We start from the raw sequence: 14,883 nt of genomic DNA on the forward strand, positions 1-14,883 counted from the left end.
AGAAACGCTGGAAAGTGGTGATCTCACGCAACAATCTGGCAACTGGAGTCTGTGATGGGTGAATGCTAAATACCGGTGTTGATTAGTAAACTGCTAACAGGTGTGCTGAGTGATCCGGGGACTGAACGGAGAAACAGGAAGTATACAAAATAAAACCGGAAGTCCTTTCCGTGTGAAGGGCGGGTGACAAGCCCGGATGTGACAGTACCCCCCCCCCCAGGGCGTCTACCACGGCGCCCACGGGAAGTCCCCCCCCGACCAGGGCGGGCGGAGGGCGGATCAGGAGGAGGGACCGGATCCTGGCGCTGTCCTCGTCGCCGCTTCAGCCTCCCGGCGGAGCCCGTCCGGGGCGGGAGCCCCCGGATGTGCCCGATGGAAGTCCCGGATGAGCGAGCGGTCCAGGATGTCCCGAGCCGGGACCCAGGACCTCTCGTCCGCCCCGTAGCCTTCCCAGTCGACCAGGTATTGGAACCCGCGGCCCCGGCGCCTGCAGTCGAGAAGGTCCCGCACCGAGTAGACCGGGTGGCCGTCCACCACCCGAGGCGGGGGTGGAGGCTGGGACGGCGGGACCAGAGGGCAGGAGCGGTGGGGCTTGAGCCGACTGACGTGGACGGTCGGGTGCACTTTCATGGACCTGGGCAACGAGAGTCTCACGGCCACGGGGTTAATCACTCGAGCGATACTGTATGGACCGATGAACCGTGGAGTCAACTTACGTGGGGAGCCCGGGAGCCGCAGGTCCTTCGTGGATAGCCAGACCTGGTCGCCCACTTCATACGAGGGTCCTGGGGACCTCTTGCGGTCTGCTGCCTCCTTGTAGCGGGCCTGGGCCTGGAGCATCGTCCTCCGGGCTCTGAGCCACGTCTGTCTGCACCGCCGCAACAAAGCATGGGCCGAGGGCACGTGGACCTCCTTTTCTAAGGACGGAAACATAGGGGGCTGGAAGCCATAAGCACACTGGAAAGGTGTCAGACCCGTGGAGGCGCAGGGCAGGGTGTTGTGGGCGAACTCGACCCATATCAACTTCCGGGACCACGTCCCGGGGTCCTCGACGCCAGCAGTCGTAGTCCCACTTCCAACTGTTGGTTGGCCCTCTCCGTCTGGCCGTTGGACTCCGGGTGGTATCCGGAGGAGAGGCTGACCTCTGCTCCCAGCAGTGCGCAGAACTCCCTCCAGAAACGGGACACGAACTGGGGTCCACGGTCCGACACAATGTCCTGCGGAAATCCATGTAGGCGGAAGACATGGTCCAGCATGGCTTGGGCCGTCTGCCTGGCTGAAGGAAGTCTGGGCAGAGGAATGAAATGCGCGCACTTAGAGAACCGGTCCACCACGGTCATGACAACCCGGTTACCTGCCGAGAGGGGTAATCCGGTGACGAAATCCAGCGCCACGTGCGACCACGGCCGATGTGGGACTGGCAACGGTCGCAGGAGGCCGGCGGGTCGCTGGTGGGACGGTTTATGCATCGAGCATGTGGAGCATCCGGCCACGTACTCCCGGACGTCCGATTTCATAGAGGGCCACCAGAACCGTCTGCCCACCCTGAACGCGGTGCGGGGTGCCCCGGGGTGGCAGCTGATGGCAGACGCGTGGGCCCAATGGATCACCTCCCCTCTAAGACCTGGGGGAACAAACAGACGGTTGGGGGGACATGCAGGAGGTCTGGGGAGACCCTGGGTGGCCTCCTGGACCCGTCTCTCCACCGGCCACGTAACTGCCCCCACCAGGCACCCCGCCGGTAGGATGTGCTCCGGCTCCACCGGGGTGTCCAGGGTGATCATGAAGCCGGGAGAGAGCGTCTGGTTTCGTGTTCTTCGAGCCTGGGCGATATGACAGGTGGAAATGGAAAGCGGCTGAAGAACAGCGCCCAGCGGGCCTGGCGGGAGTTCAGCCTCTTTGCGGTCTTTATGTATTCCAGATTTTTGTGGTCGGTGTAGACCAAGAAAGGCTGCGCCGCTCCCTCCAGCCAGTGCCTCCACTCCTCCAGTGCTGTCTTAACCGCTAGCAGCTCCCGGTTCCCGATATCATAGTTCCGTTCTGCGGGGGATAATTTGCGGGACATGAATGCGCAGGGATGTAGCCTACCTCCGGCTGGGTCGCGCTGGGAGAGCACCGCTCCTACCCCCGAATCCGAGGCATCGACCTCCACCACAAACTGGCATTCTGGGTCCGGCATGCGAAGCACAGGAGCGGTGGTGAAACTCTGTTTAAGGTGCTGGAAGGCCGACTCTGCTTCTTCCGACCACTGGAACGGAGCCTTCAGAGAGGTGAGTCTGTGCAAGGGGGCTGCGATACTACTGAACCGCCGGATGAAGCGGCGGTAGAAATTGGCGAACCCGAGGAAGCGCTGCACGTCCCTCCGACATTGGGGCGTCGGCCAATCCTCTACTGCCTTGGTTTTGGCCGGGTCCATCTGGATCCGGCCCTGTGACACGATGAAACCCAGAAATGACACGGTGCTGACATGAAATTCACACTTCTCGGCCTTTACGAAGAGCCGATGTTCCAAGAGTTTCTTCAGGACCTGGCGGACGTGACTCTGGTGTTCCTCCTCAGTGCTAGAAAAAATCAAGATGTCGTCAAGATACACAAATGCAAATCTGTTAATCATTTGGCCCAATACTTCGTTAACAAATCCCTGGAAGATGGCAGGGGCGTTGGTGAGGCCGAACGGCATCACCAGGTACTCATAGTGGCCGTTCGGGGTGTTGAATGCCGTCTTCCACTCGTCCCCTTCCCTGATGCGAACCAAGTGGTATGCGTTCCGTAGATCCAGTTTTGTGAACCACTTGGCTCCCGACAGTAGTTCAAACGCAGAGTGGAGGAGGGGAAGAGGGTAGGAGTCCCGAATGGTAATGTCGTTGAGGCCTCTATAGTCTATACATGGTCGGAGGGTGCCATCCTTCTTTCCCACGAAGAAAAACCCGGCCCCTGCTGGAGAGGAGGATGGCCGGATGATGCCTGTAGCCAAGGCTGAGTCCAGATATTCCTTCATTGCTTGTCTTTCGGCTGGTGCCAGCTGGAACAGTCTTCCCTTGGGGGGGTTGGAGCCGGGCCGCAGGTTTATGGCGCAGTCGTGGGTCCTGTGGGGTGGCAGGGACATGGCCCTGGATTTACTGAATACCGCAGCGAGGTCATGGTAGCAGGCCGGCACCCCGGTCAGGTCCACCTCTTCCTGCCCAGTCCCGATCGGTGGCTCCTCCGTCTTCGCCGAGGCCTGAAAACAAGTGCTCTTACAGTCCATGTCCCACTCGGCTTTACCTCACCGCTTCTCCAGTCCAGCCTGGGGTTGTGCCGACGCAGCCACGTGTGGCCCAACACCACCGGGTGGTAACATGCCTCCACCACCAAGAAATGGATGCGTTCCGTGTGTCCGTCAGCAAACTCCATGGTGACGGCCTCTGTGTGGTGGGGTCACCTTCCATAGTTTGCGGCCGTCCAAAGCTGTGGTTTCCACCGGCGTCGCGAGCGGGGAGGTGGCGACGCCCATCCTCTCCACCAACCTGGCGTCCATCAGACTAGCATCGGCCCCTGAATCGATGAGGACCGCCTGCTGGAGGGAATGGGAGCTGGTCGAGAGCGTGACGGTAGGTAGTGAGCGTGCGGAGGCGCTACCAAACATGGCTCGGCTCACCACGATCCTCCGTGCTCGTGGTGAGCCAGGTCTTTTAGCGGACATTTATTAGCGAAATGCCCGTGCTGTCCACAGTACAAACATAACCCCTGGGAGCGGCGTCGTCGTGTCTCTGACTCCGTGAGACGCGCGCGTCCCAGGCAGGGTTCTCTGGTAATGGCGGCGTACCTGAGCTCCGTCGAGGGGAGAACCATCCAGTCGTGAAACACTGACCCTCTGGTGGTGACTTCCGCTTTTCCACGGTGCTCTCGCTCGCTTGCTTCCCAGCGTCGGGTCGATCTGGATGGCCAGCGAGATCAGTGCATTCAGGCGGTCGGCAGGTCCGCGAAGCCGCTAGACAGTCCTTCACGCGCCGAGAGAGGCCGCGGATGAACACATCGCCCAAGGCGGTCGCGTCCCACCCGGCCTCCGCCGCTAGGGTTCTAAACTCGATCGCGTACTTGGCCGTGGTCCTCCCTCCTTGCCGAATGTTCACGAGTTTCTGCGCTGCTTCTCTTCCAGGCGTGATCTCCTGGAAGATTTGCTTCAACGCCGTTGAAAAGGCTCTGAACGACGACATGCAGAATCGACCCGTTCTGCCATTCTGCCGTTGCCCACGCCTCCGCTTCTCCGGTCAGGTGCGAAACCGCGTACGCCACCTTAGCTCTCTCGGTGGGAAACGCGGGGAGCGTGTAGTTCATAGTGGATCTCACACTGTGTGAGAAAATGCCCGGCAGTCGCCTGACTCACCGGAAAAAGCGGGTTGGCGGCGCCGAGGCGTGCGTCGGGTGCCGGAGGGAGAGCCGGCGGAGTCGCGCGGGTGCACTTGCCGCTGCGGTCGCTGAAACCTGGATCGGCGCGGTGTCACCGGAGTTTCCTGACGCGAGGCGACCCACCGCCTCCACGAGTCCCGCCACTGCGTTCTCCTGACGGCGGGCGCACTCCGCCAGATTCAGGAGCGCCGCGTTGGTCTTTTCCTCCTGCTCGCTGAGCCGTTGCTCCTGGGCGGCGAGCGCAGCGCGGAGGTTCTCGATGCTGGCTGGGTCCATTTCTGGCCAGATTGTTCTGTCAGGGCGGCGTAGATGACGGACCCACATGCACAGCACAAGACGAGGTTTACTGGTATTACAGAATGACGTTTATTCCACAATGCAGAATCAAATCCAGGCAGGGTCATACACAGGAGATCTAGCCGGTTAAACAGGATCAGGCAGAAGCGTAGTCATGGACAGGCACGGGTCAGACACGAGAGGTGAGTACAATACCAAAACGGCAGGCGAAGAATCGTGGTGAGGCAGGCGAGGTCGGTAACAAGCAGAAGCAACAATCAAGGCAGACAAGGATCAGGCAGGCTCAGAATCGGAGGTCAGAACTGGAACACGGTACACAACAAGGCAGAACTAGAAACGCTGGAAAGTGGTGATCTCACGCAACAATTTGGCAACTGGAGTCTGTGATGGGTGAATGCTAAATACCGGTGTTGATTAGTAAACTGCTAACAGGTGTGCTGAGTGATCCGGGGACTGAACGGAGAAACAGGAAGTATACAAAATAAAACCGGAAGTCCTTTCCGTGTGAAGGGCGGGTGACAAGCCCGGATGTGACACCTCCTGATTTTGTCCGGCGTCTACAGGTCCCGAGGGGAGGCCGTGGCCAGCCTGTGGGACGCCGAGAGCGGCAGGGCCATTTTTCGCGCCACGATGTCGCTCAAGGTGTTTCACGCTTACTCGAAGCTGTTGCGTTTCGACGATCGCCAAACTAGACCCGCCAGGCGAGCGACGGACAAACTGGCAGCCGTGAGAGAGGTCTGGGACGCGTAGGTGGAGCGGCTGCCCAGCCTCTACGACCCGGGTCCTAACGTGACGGTGGACGAGCAACTGGTACCTTTCAGAGGTAAAGCAAAAAAAAAAAAAAAAAAACATACAGAAACAGACACACAAACACAGACAGACACACACACACACGCAGACATGCAGACAAAGGCACAGACACACACATACACACACAGGCACATAGACACACACACACACACACACACACACACACGCAGACACACACGCAGACATGCAGAAAACACGTAGCAAGCAGGCTTTCTTTTTTTACCTCTGTAAAAAAATATATTTTTAAAATCTCACCTTTATTTTTTGTAGGTCGTTGCTCTTTCAGACAGTACATGCCTAGCAAGCCAGCAAAATACGGCCTCAAGTTTTGGGTGGCGTGCGACGCCAAGTCCAGCTACGCTTGGAAGATGCAGCTTTACACCGGCAAGCCAGGAGGAGGAGGAGGAGGAGGAGAAAAGAGAGCTTCTGAAAAAAAGCAGGGCCAGCGGGTCGTGCCGGACGTCACAGAAGGGCTCGCCGGGCCTCGCAACGTGACGTGCGACAACTTTTTCACTTCCTACGAACTGGGCCAGCGGCTCCTGTGCAGGGAGCTCACCATGCTCGGTACGGTTCGCAAGAACAAGCCGGAATTGCCGCCGGCGCTCCTCTCGATCAAGGGCAGGAGCGCCTTCTCCTCCGTGTTTGCCTTCACTCCCAGCACCGTCCTGGTGTCCTACGTGCCCAAGAAAAACAAAAACGTGATCCTGATGAGCACGCTACACTCGGCCGCCACGGCCGCCGACGATGTCCTCCTCGTCGACGCAGGACGGCGGGACAAAAAGCCCTTTGCCGTCCTAGACTACAACGCCACCAAGGGAGGCGTAGACAACCTGGACAAGGTGATAGGAACCTACAGCTGCAGGAGAAAGACGGCGCGCTGGCCCGTGGCGGTGTTTCACAACGTCCTAGACGTGTCTTGCTACAACGGTTTCGTCGTGTGGCGGGAGGCCCACCCGGACTGGATGCCCGGCAACCGCAGCAAGAGGAGGGTGTGCAGCTGGGCAAGGCGCTCGTGACTCCTCTCATCCGCAGAAGGCGCCATCCGCCTCGCGGCGAAGCGTCCGCCTCGCTCGTGCGGACGCTTCAGAAGGGGGTTCGGGACCCCCGTGCGGGTCCTCCTCCCGCTCCCTGTCCTGCTCTTCCGGACTCGGGGCAGCAGCAGCAGGAGCAGGAGCAGGAGCAGCAGCAGCGGCAGCAGCGGCAGCGGCAGCAGGCCCTCACCGCAGACCTCGTCTGGGGTGAAGACGGGGACGATGAGTGTGATGGAGGAGAACACGACGCCCTTGGTTCCGCCACTAGCGACCGGGCGCAAAAGGGCAAGAGGAAAAGGTGTCAAATTTGTCCGCGCGCGAGGGACCGCAAAACAAACAACGTTTGCCATCGGTGCGAGAGATACATCTGCCACAGACATTTGCTCTTCTGCTGTTCAGACTGACCCACAACGCTCCTGAAGATAATTTGTTTGTTCATTAGAAAATGAAATAATAATATTCATAATACTAATAATATTCCGTGTGTTTTATACTATTGTTGATGTTTTTGTTGTTGTCAGTGTAGTAACACTATTTACAAACAAAGTGTAATATGAAAAAGAAAAATAATTAATAAAATAAAGCAAAAGCATTTTGAATTTGGGTATTTTGTTTTTTTTTTTCTCCAACCTGGGATTTTCTCCAACCTGGAGGACAAAAGTTTCCAACTTGGAAACACACAACGTCACGGCCCTCCTTGTATTCCCACACACACAACACACACAACACACAACACACCACACACACACAACACACACACACACACACACAACACACAACACACACACACACACAGTTTCTCCAGACAGAGATTCTCCATCCTCCAACCTGTGGATCCTCCTAACCTGCACTTTCTGTGTCCTCGTGGGGTCTGGCGTGACCCCCACCTCTCTCCTCCTAACCTGCACTTTCTGTGTCCTCGTGGGGTCCGGCGTGACCCCCTCTTACCTCCTCCTAACCTGCACGTTCGCTTTCCTCCTGGGGTCCGGCGTGACCCCCACCTCTCTCCTCCTAACCTGCACTTTCTGTGTCCTCGTGGGGTCCGGTGTGACCCCCAGCTACCTCCTCCTAACCTGCACTTTCTGTGCACTCGTGGGGTCTGGCGTGACCCCCACCTCCCTCCTCCTAACCTGCATGTTCGCTTTCCTCCTGGGGTCCGGCGTGACCCCACCTCTCTCCTCCTAACCTGCACTTTCTGTGTCCTCGTGGGGTCCGGCGTGACCCCCAGCTACCTCCTCCTAACCTGCACTTTCTGTGCACTCGTGGGGTCTGGCGTGACCCCCACCTCCCTCCTCCTAACCTGCACAATCGCTTTCCTCCTGGGGTCCGGCGTGACCCCCACCTCCCTCCTCCCAACCTGCACTTTCTGTGTCCTCGTGGGGTTGAGCGTCACCCCCACCTCCCTCCTCCCAACCTGCACGTTCGCTTTCCTCTTGGGGTCTGGCGTGACCCCCTCCTCCCTTCTCCCAACCTGCACGTTCGCTTTCCTCCTGGGGTCCGGCGTGACCCCCACCTCCCTCCTCCTAACCTGCACGTTCGCTTTCCTCCTGGGGTCTGGCGTGACCCCCTCCTCCCTCCTCCCAACCTGCACGTTCTGTGTCCTCGTGGGGTCTGGCGTGACCCCCTCCTCCCTCCTCCTAACCTGCACGTTCGCTTTCCTCCTGGGGTCTGGCGTGACCCCCACCTCCCTCCTCCTAACCCTGCACGTTCGCTTTCCTCCTGGGGTCTGGCGTGACCCCGACCACCACCCCCCCACTGCACATCCTCACCCACTTGTGGGGTCAGATGTAAAACCCTCCTCCGTTGCCCTCGTGGGGTCTAAAAATGAGAGCTGCGTGAGGTTAAGGCCAAAATGGCCCACCTTCTGTGTACGTCCCAAAATGTTCTAAGTCCTTTAAAAAACGCCCACATTCAGGCAAGTGAATGCAACGGCATGGCTTGCCAAGCTTAAAAGAGCTCCTGTCACTCTCTGCTCTCGCTACGGCCATACCACCCTGAGCACGCCCGATCTCCATCTGATCTCGGAGGATAAGCAAGGTCGGGACTGGTTAGTACTTGGATGGGAGACCGCTGGGAATACCAGGTGCTGTAAGCGTTAACATTTCTCCTCAACCCTAGCAGAGCGGGCTGTTTGCGCAGGTCCACATTATACTGCACCGTGTTATGGGAAAAAGTGTTTTCTTTCTTATTCTATACAGTTATTATATGATTCTGACCTATCTTCTGCTATTAATAGCTATTGTTTTTTATTACTTCTGTTTTATGTATTTGACATTTTACCTAGATTGTTCAATTATTTGTAACTCTATAATTACATCGTTCTTAGACAACAGACGCTATTACCTGCAAAATATTCTGTTTTCAGTCACAGTGCTGCTTTTGCTTGTTCACAGTTCATGTCCTGTGGTTGGTGACACATTACAAGTAATGATTTTGGCTTCTCTCTATTTGTTTTGTTTTATAAACGAAGAGCGAAACGCAAAAAAGGGGGTATTGTGTTTAAGGCCAAAATGGCCACCGTCTGTGTACGTCCAGAAATGCTCTAGGTCCTTTAAAAACGCCACATTCCGGCAAGTGGATGCACTGGCGTGGCTTGCCAAGCTTAAAAGAGCTCCTGTCATGCTTTGCTATCGCTTACGGCCATACCACCCAGAGCGCACCCGATCTCGTCTGATCTCGAAGCAAGCAGGGGTCGGGCCTGGTTAGTACTTGGATGGAAGACCACCTGGGAATACCAGGTGCTGTGGGCTTTTACATTTCTCCTCAACCCTAGCAGAGCGGGCTGTTTGCTCAGGTCCACATTATAATGCACCATGGTATGGGAAAAGTGTTTTCTTTCTTATTCTATGCAGTTATTATATGACTTATGACCTATCTTTCTGCTATTAATAGCTATTGTTTTAATACTTCTGTTTTATGTATTTGACATTTTACCTAGATTGTTCAATTATTTGTTAACTCTATAATTGCATCGTTCTTAGACAACAGACGCTATTACTGCAAGAATATTCTGTTTCAGTCACAGTGCTGCTTTTGCTTTGTTCACAGTTCATGTCCTAGTGGTCTGGTGACACATTACAAGTAATGATTTTGGCTTCTCTCTAGTTGTTTTGTTTAAAGGGAGAGCGAATACGCAAAAAAGGGGGTATTGTGTTTAAGGCCAAAATGGCCACCTTCTGTGTACGTCCCAGAAATGCTTCTAAGGTCCTTTATAAACGCCACATTCAGGCAAGTGGATGCAACGGCGTGGCTTGCCAAGCTTAAAGAGCTCCTGTCACTCTCTGCTCTCGCTTACGGCCATACCACCCTGAGCACTGCCCCGATCTCGATCTGATCTCGGAAGCTAAAGCAGTGTCGGGCCCTGGTTAGTACTTGGATGGGAGACCGCCTGGGAATACCAGGTGCTGTAAGCTTTTACATTTCTCCTCAACCCTAGCAGGGCGGGCGTTGTTTGCTCAGGTCCTACATTATACTGCACCGTGTTATGGAAAAGTGTTTTCTTTCTTATTCTATGCAGTTATTGACTGATTTATGATCTATCTTCTGCAATTAATATCTATTGTTTTTATTACTTCTGTTTTATGTATTTGACATTTCACCTAGATTGTTCAATTATTTGTTAACTCAATAATTGCATCGTTCTTAGACAACAGACGCTATTACCTGCAAGAATTTTCTGTTTTCAGTCACAGTGCTGCTTTTGCTTTGTTTCACAGTTCATGCTATGGTCGGTGACACATTACAAGTAATGACTTTTGGCTTCTATCTATTTGATTTGTTTAAAGGGAGAGCGAAATACAAAAAAGGGGATATTGTGTTTAAGGCCAAAATGGCCACCTTCTGTGTACGTCCCAAAATGTTCTAAGTCCTTTATAAACGCCACATTCAGGCAAGTGGATGCAACGGCGTGGCTTGCCAAGCTTAAAAGAGCTCCTGTCACTCTCTGCTCTAGCTTATGGCCATACCACCCTGAGCACGCCCGATCTCGTCTGATCTCGGAAGCTCAGCAGGGTTGGGCCTGGTTAGTACTTGGATGGGAGACTGCCTAGGAATACCAGGTGCTGTAAGCTTCTTTCATTTCTCCTCAACCCTAGCAGGGGGCGCTGTTTTCTCAGGTCCACATTATACTGCACCGTGTTATGGAAAAGTGTTTTCCTTTCTTATTCTATGCAGTTATTGTACGATGTATGAGGTATCTTCTGCAATCATATCTTGTCTTTTTTATTACTTGTATTTTATGTATTTGACATTTCACCTAGATTGTTCAATTATTTGTTAACTCTATAATTGCATCGTTCTTAGACAACAGACGCTATTACCTGCAAGAATTTTCTGTTTTCAGTCACAGTGCTGCTTTTGCTTTGTTCACAGTTCACGCCTATGGTCGGTGACACATTACAAATAATGATTTTGGCTTCTTTCTAGTTGTTTTGTTTAAAGGGACAGCGAAATACAAAAAAGGGGATATTGTGTTTAAGGCCAAAATGGCCACCTTCTGTGTACGTCCCAAATGTTCTAAGTCCTTTATAAACGCCACATTCAGGCAAGTGGATGCAACGGCGTGGCTTGCCAAGCTTAAAAGAGCTCCTGTCACTCTCTGCTCTCGCTTACGGCCATACCACCCTGAGCACGCCCGATCTCGTCTGATCTCGGAAGCTAAGCAGAGTCGGGCCTGGTTAGTACTTGGATGGGAGACCGCCTGGGAATACCAGGTGCTGTAAGCTTTTACATTTCTCCTCAACCCTAGCAGAGCGGGCTGTTTGCTCAGGTCTACATTATACTGCACCGTGTTATGGGAAAAGTGTTTTCTTTCTTATTCTATGCAGTTATTGGACGATTTATGATCTATCTTCTGCAATTAATATTTATTGTTTTTTATTACTTCTGTTTTATGTATTTGACATTTCACCTAGATTGTTCAATTATTTGTTAACTCAATAATTGCATCGTTCTTAGACAACAGACGCTATTACCTGCAAGAATTTTCTGTTTTCAGTCACAGTGCTGCTTTTGCTTTGTTCACAGTTCATGCCTATGGTCGGTGACACATTACAAGTAATGATTTTGGCTTCTCTCTAGTTGTTTTGTTTAAAGGGAGAGCGAAATACAAAAAAGGGGATATTGTGTTTAAGGCCAAAATGGCCACCTTCTGTGTACGTCCCAAAATGTTCTAAGTCCTTTATAAACGCCACATTCAGGCAAGTGGATGCAACGGCGTGGCTTGCCAAGCTTAAAAGAGCTCCTGTCACTCTCTGCTCTCGCTTACGGCCATACCACCCTGAGCACGTCTGATCTCGGAAGCTAAGCAGTGTCGGGCCTGGTTAGTACTTGGATGGGAGACCGCCTGGGAATACCAGGTGCTGTAAGCTTTTACATTTCTCCTCAACCCTAGTAGAGCGGGCTGTTTGCTCAGGTCTACATTATACTGCACCGTGTTATGGGAAAAGAGTTTTCTTTCTTATTCTATGCAGTTATTGTACGATTTATGAGGTATCTTCTGCAATTAATATCTTGTGTTTTTTATTACTTGTATTTTATGTATTTGACATTTCACCTAGATTGTTCAATTATTTGTTAACTCAATAATTGCATCGTTCTTAGACAACAGACGCTATTACCTGCAAGAATTTTCTGTTTTCAGTCACAGTGCTGCTTTTGCTTTGTTCACAGTTCATGCCTATGGTCGGTGACACATTACAAATAATGATTTTGGCTTCTTTCTAGTTGTTTTGTTTTAAAGGGACAGCGAAATACAAAAAAGGGGATATTGTGTTTTAAGGCCAAAATGGCCACCTTCTGTGTACGTCCCAAATGTTCTAAGTCCTTTATAAACGCCACATTCAGGCAAGTGGATGCAACGGCGTGGCTTGCCAAGCTTAAAAGAGCTCCTGTCACTCTCTGCTCTCGCTTACGGCCATACCACCCTGAGCACGCCTGATCTCGTCTGATCTCGGAAGCTAAGCAGTGTCGGGCCTGGTTAGTACTTGGATGGGAGACCGCCTGGGAATACCAGGTGCTGTAAGCTTTTACATTTCTCCTCAACCCTAGCAGAGCGGGCTGTTTGCTCAGGTCCAAATTATACTGCACCGTGTTATGGGAAAAGTTTTTTCTTTGTTATTCTATACAGTTATTATATGATTTATGACCTATCCTCTGCAATTAATAGCTATTGTTTTATTACTTCTGTTTTATGTATTTGACATTTTACCTATATTGTTCAATTATTTGTTAACTCAATAATTGCATCGTTCTTAGACAACAGACGCTATTACCTGCAAGAATTTTCTGTTTTCAGTCACAGTGCTGCTTTTGCTTTGTTCACAGTTCATGCCTATGGTCGGTGACACATTACAAGTAATGATTTTGGCTTCTTTCTAGTTGTTTTGTTTAAAGGGACAGCGAAATACAAGAAAGGGGATATTGTGTTTAAGGCCAAAATGGCCACCTTCTGTGTACGTCCCAAAATGTTCTAAGTCCTTTATAAACGCCACATTCAGGCAAGTGGATGCAACGGCGTGGCTTGCAAGCTTAAAAGAGCTCCTGTCACTCTCTGCTCTCGCTTACGGCCATACCACCCTGAGCACGCCCGATCTCGTCTGATCTCGGAAGCTAAGCAGTGTCGGGCCTGGTTAGTACTTGGATGGGAGACCGCCTGGGAATACCAGGTGCTGTAAGCTTTTACATTTCTCCTCAACCCTAGCAGAGCGGGCTGTTTGCTCAGGTCCACATTATACTGCACCGTGTTATGGGAAAAGTGTTTTCTTTCTTATTCTATGCAGTTATTGTATGATTTATGAGGTATCTTCTGCAATTAATATCTTGTGTTTTTATTACTTGTATTTTATGTATTTGACATTTCACCTAGATTGTTCAATTATTTGTTAACTCAATAATTGCATCGTTCTTAGACAACAGACGCTATTACCTGCAAGAATATTCTGTTTTCAGTCACAGTGCTGCTTTTGCTTTGTTCACAGTTCATGCCTATGGTCGGTGACACATTACAAGTAATGATTTTGGCTTCTCTCTAGTTGTTTTGGTTTAAAGGGACAGAGCGAAATACAAAAAAGGGGATATTGTGTTTAAGGCCAAAATGGCCACCTTCTGTGTACGTCCCAAAATGTTCTAAGTCCTTTATAAACGCCACATTCAGGCAAGTGGATGCAACGGCGTGGCTTGCCAAGCTTAAAAGAGCTCCTGTCACTCTCTGCTCTAGCTTACGGCCATACCACCCTGAGCACGCCCGATCTCGTCTGATCTCGGAAGCTAAGCAGTGTCGGGCCTGGTTAGTACTTGGATGGGAGACCGCCTGGGAATACCAGGTGCTGTAAGCTTTTACATTTCTCCTCAACCCTAGCAGAGCGGGCTGTTTGCTCAGGTCTACATTATACTGCACCGTGTTATGGGAAAAGTGTTTTCTTTCTTATTCTATGCAGTTATTGTACGATTTATGAGGTATCTTCTGCAATTAATAACTATTGTTTTTATTACTTCTGTTTTATGTATTTGACATTTTCACCTAGATTGTTCAATTATTTGTTAACTCTATAATTGCATCGTTCTTAGACAACAGACGCTATTACCTGCAAAATATTTCTGTTTTCAGTCACAGTGCTGCTTTTGCTTTGTTCACAGTTCATGCCTATGGTCGGTGACACATTACAAGTAATGATTTTGGCTTCTCTCTATTTGATTTGTTTAAAGGGAGAGCGAAATACAAAAAAGGGGATATTGTGTTTAAGGCCAAAATGGCCACCTTCTGTGTACGTCCCAAAATGTTCTAAGTCCTTTATAAACGCCACATTCAGACAAGTGGATGCAACGGCGTGGCTTGCCAAGCTTAAAAGAGCTCCTGTCACTCTCTGCTCTCGCTTACGGCCATACCACCCTGAGCACGCCTGATCTCGTCTGATCTCGGGAAGCTAAGCAGTGTCGGGCCTGGTTAGTACTTGGATGGGAGACCGCCTGGGAATACCAGGTGCTGTAAGCTTTTACATTTCTCCTCAACCCTAGCAGAGCAGGCTGTTTGCTCAGGTCTGTATTATACTGCACCGTGTTATGGGAAAAGTTTTTTCTTTGTTATTCTATACAGTTATTATATGATTTATGACCTATCCTCTGCAATTAATAACTATTGTTTTTATTACTTCTGTTTTATGTATTTGACATTTCACCTAGATTGTTCAATTAGTTGTTAACTCAATGACTGCATCGTTCTTAGACAACAGACGCTATTACCTGCAAGAATTTTCTGTTTTCAGTCACAGTGCTGCCTTTGCTTTGTTCACAGTTCATGCCTATGGTCGGTGACACATTACAAGTAATGAATTGAGCTTCTCTCTATTTGATTTGTTTA

General features: G+C 51.4%; 6 non-coding genes and 4 pseudogenes across 6 annotated transcripts; all 10 read left to right on the plus strand.

Annotated features, from left to right (window-relative positions):
• Nucleotides 1-8,504: 8,504 nt before the first annotated feature.
• On the plus strand, nucleotides 8,505-8,622 carry LOC114850504 (5S ribosomal RNA; annotated as a pseudogene).
• Nucleotides 8,623-9,159: 537 nt separating this feature from the next.
• On the plus strand, nucleotides 9,160-9,277 carry LOC114850502 (5S ribosomal RNA; annotated as a pseudogene).
• A 539-nt stretch (nucleotides 9,278-9,816) lies between these two features.
• Nucleotides 9,817-9,940, plus strand: LOC114850501 (5S ribosomal RNA; annotated as a pseudogene).
• Nucleotides 9,941-10,478: 538 nt separating this feature from the next.
• On the plus strand, nucleotides 10,479-10,597 carry LOC114850511 (5S ribosomal RNA). The gene has a single exon (XR_003784849.1). It is a non-coding gene; the product is annotated as a 5S ribosomal RNA (ribosomal RNA).
• A 535-nt stretch (nucleotides 10,598-11,132) lies between these two features.
• Nucleotides 11,133-11,251, plus strand: LOC114850498 (5S ribosomal RNA). The gene has a single exon (XR_003784842.1). It is a non-coding gene; the product is annotated as a 5S ribosomal RNA (ribosomal RNA).
• Nucleotides 11,252-11,787: 536 nt separating this feature from the next.
• LOC114850500 (5S ribosomal RNA) lies at nucleotides 11,788-11,896 on the plus strand (annotated as a pseudogene).
• A 537-nt stretch (nucleotides 11,897-12,433) lies between these two features.
• On the plus strand, nucleotides 12,434-12,552 carry LOC114850510 (5S ribosomal RNA). Its single transcript, XR_003784848.1, has one exon. It is a non-coding gene; the product is annotated as a 5S ribosomal RNA (ribosomal RNA).
• Nucleotides 12,553-13,085: 533 nt separating this feature from the next.
• Nucleotides 13,086-13,204, plus strand: LOC114850508 (5S ribosomal RNA). The gene has a single exon (XR_003784846.1). It is a non-coding gene; the product is annotated as a 5S ribosomal RNA (ribosomal RNA).
• A 538-nt stretch (nucleotides 13,205-13,742) lies between these two features.
• On the plus strand, nucleotides 13,743-13,861 carry LOC114850509 (5S ribosomal RNA). The gene has a single exon (XR_003784847.1). It is a non-coding gene; the product is annotated as a 5S ribosomal RNA (ribosomal RNA).
• Nucleotides 13,862-14,397: 536 nt separating this feature from the next.
• LOC114850499 (5S ribosomal RNA) lies at nucleotides 14,398-14,517 on the plus strand. Its single transcript, XR_003784843.1, has one exon. It is a non-coding gene; the product is annotated as a 5S ribosomal RNA (ribosomal RNA).
• Nucleotides 14,518-14,883: the final 366 nt, after the last annotated feature.

Source organism: Betta splendens, unplaced genomic scaffold (assembly GCF_900634795.4).
Source record: "Betta splendens unplaced genomic scaffold, fBetSpl5.4 scaffold_25, whole genome shotgun sequence".
Taxonomy (NCBI): domain Eukaryota; kingdom Metazoa; phylum Chordata; class Actinopteri; order Anabantiformes; family Osphronemidae; genus Betta; species Betta splendens.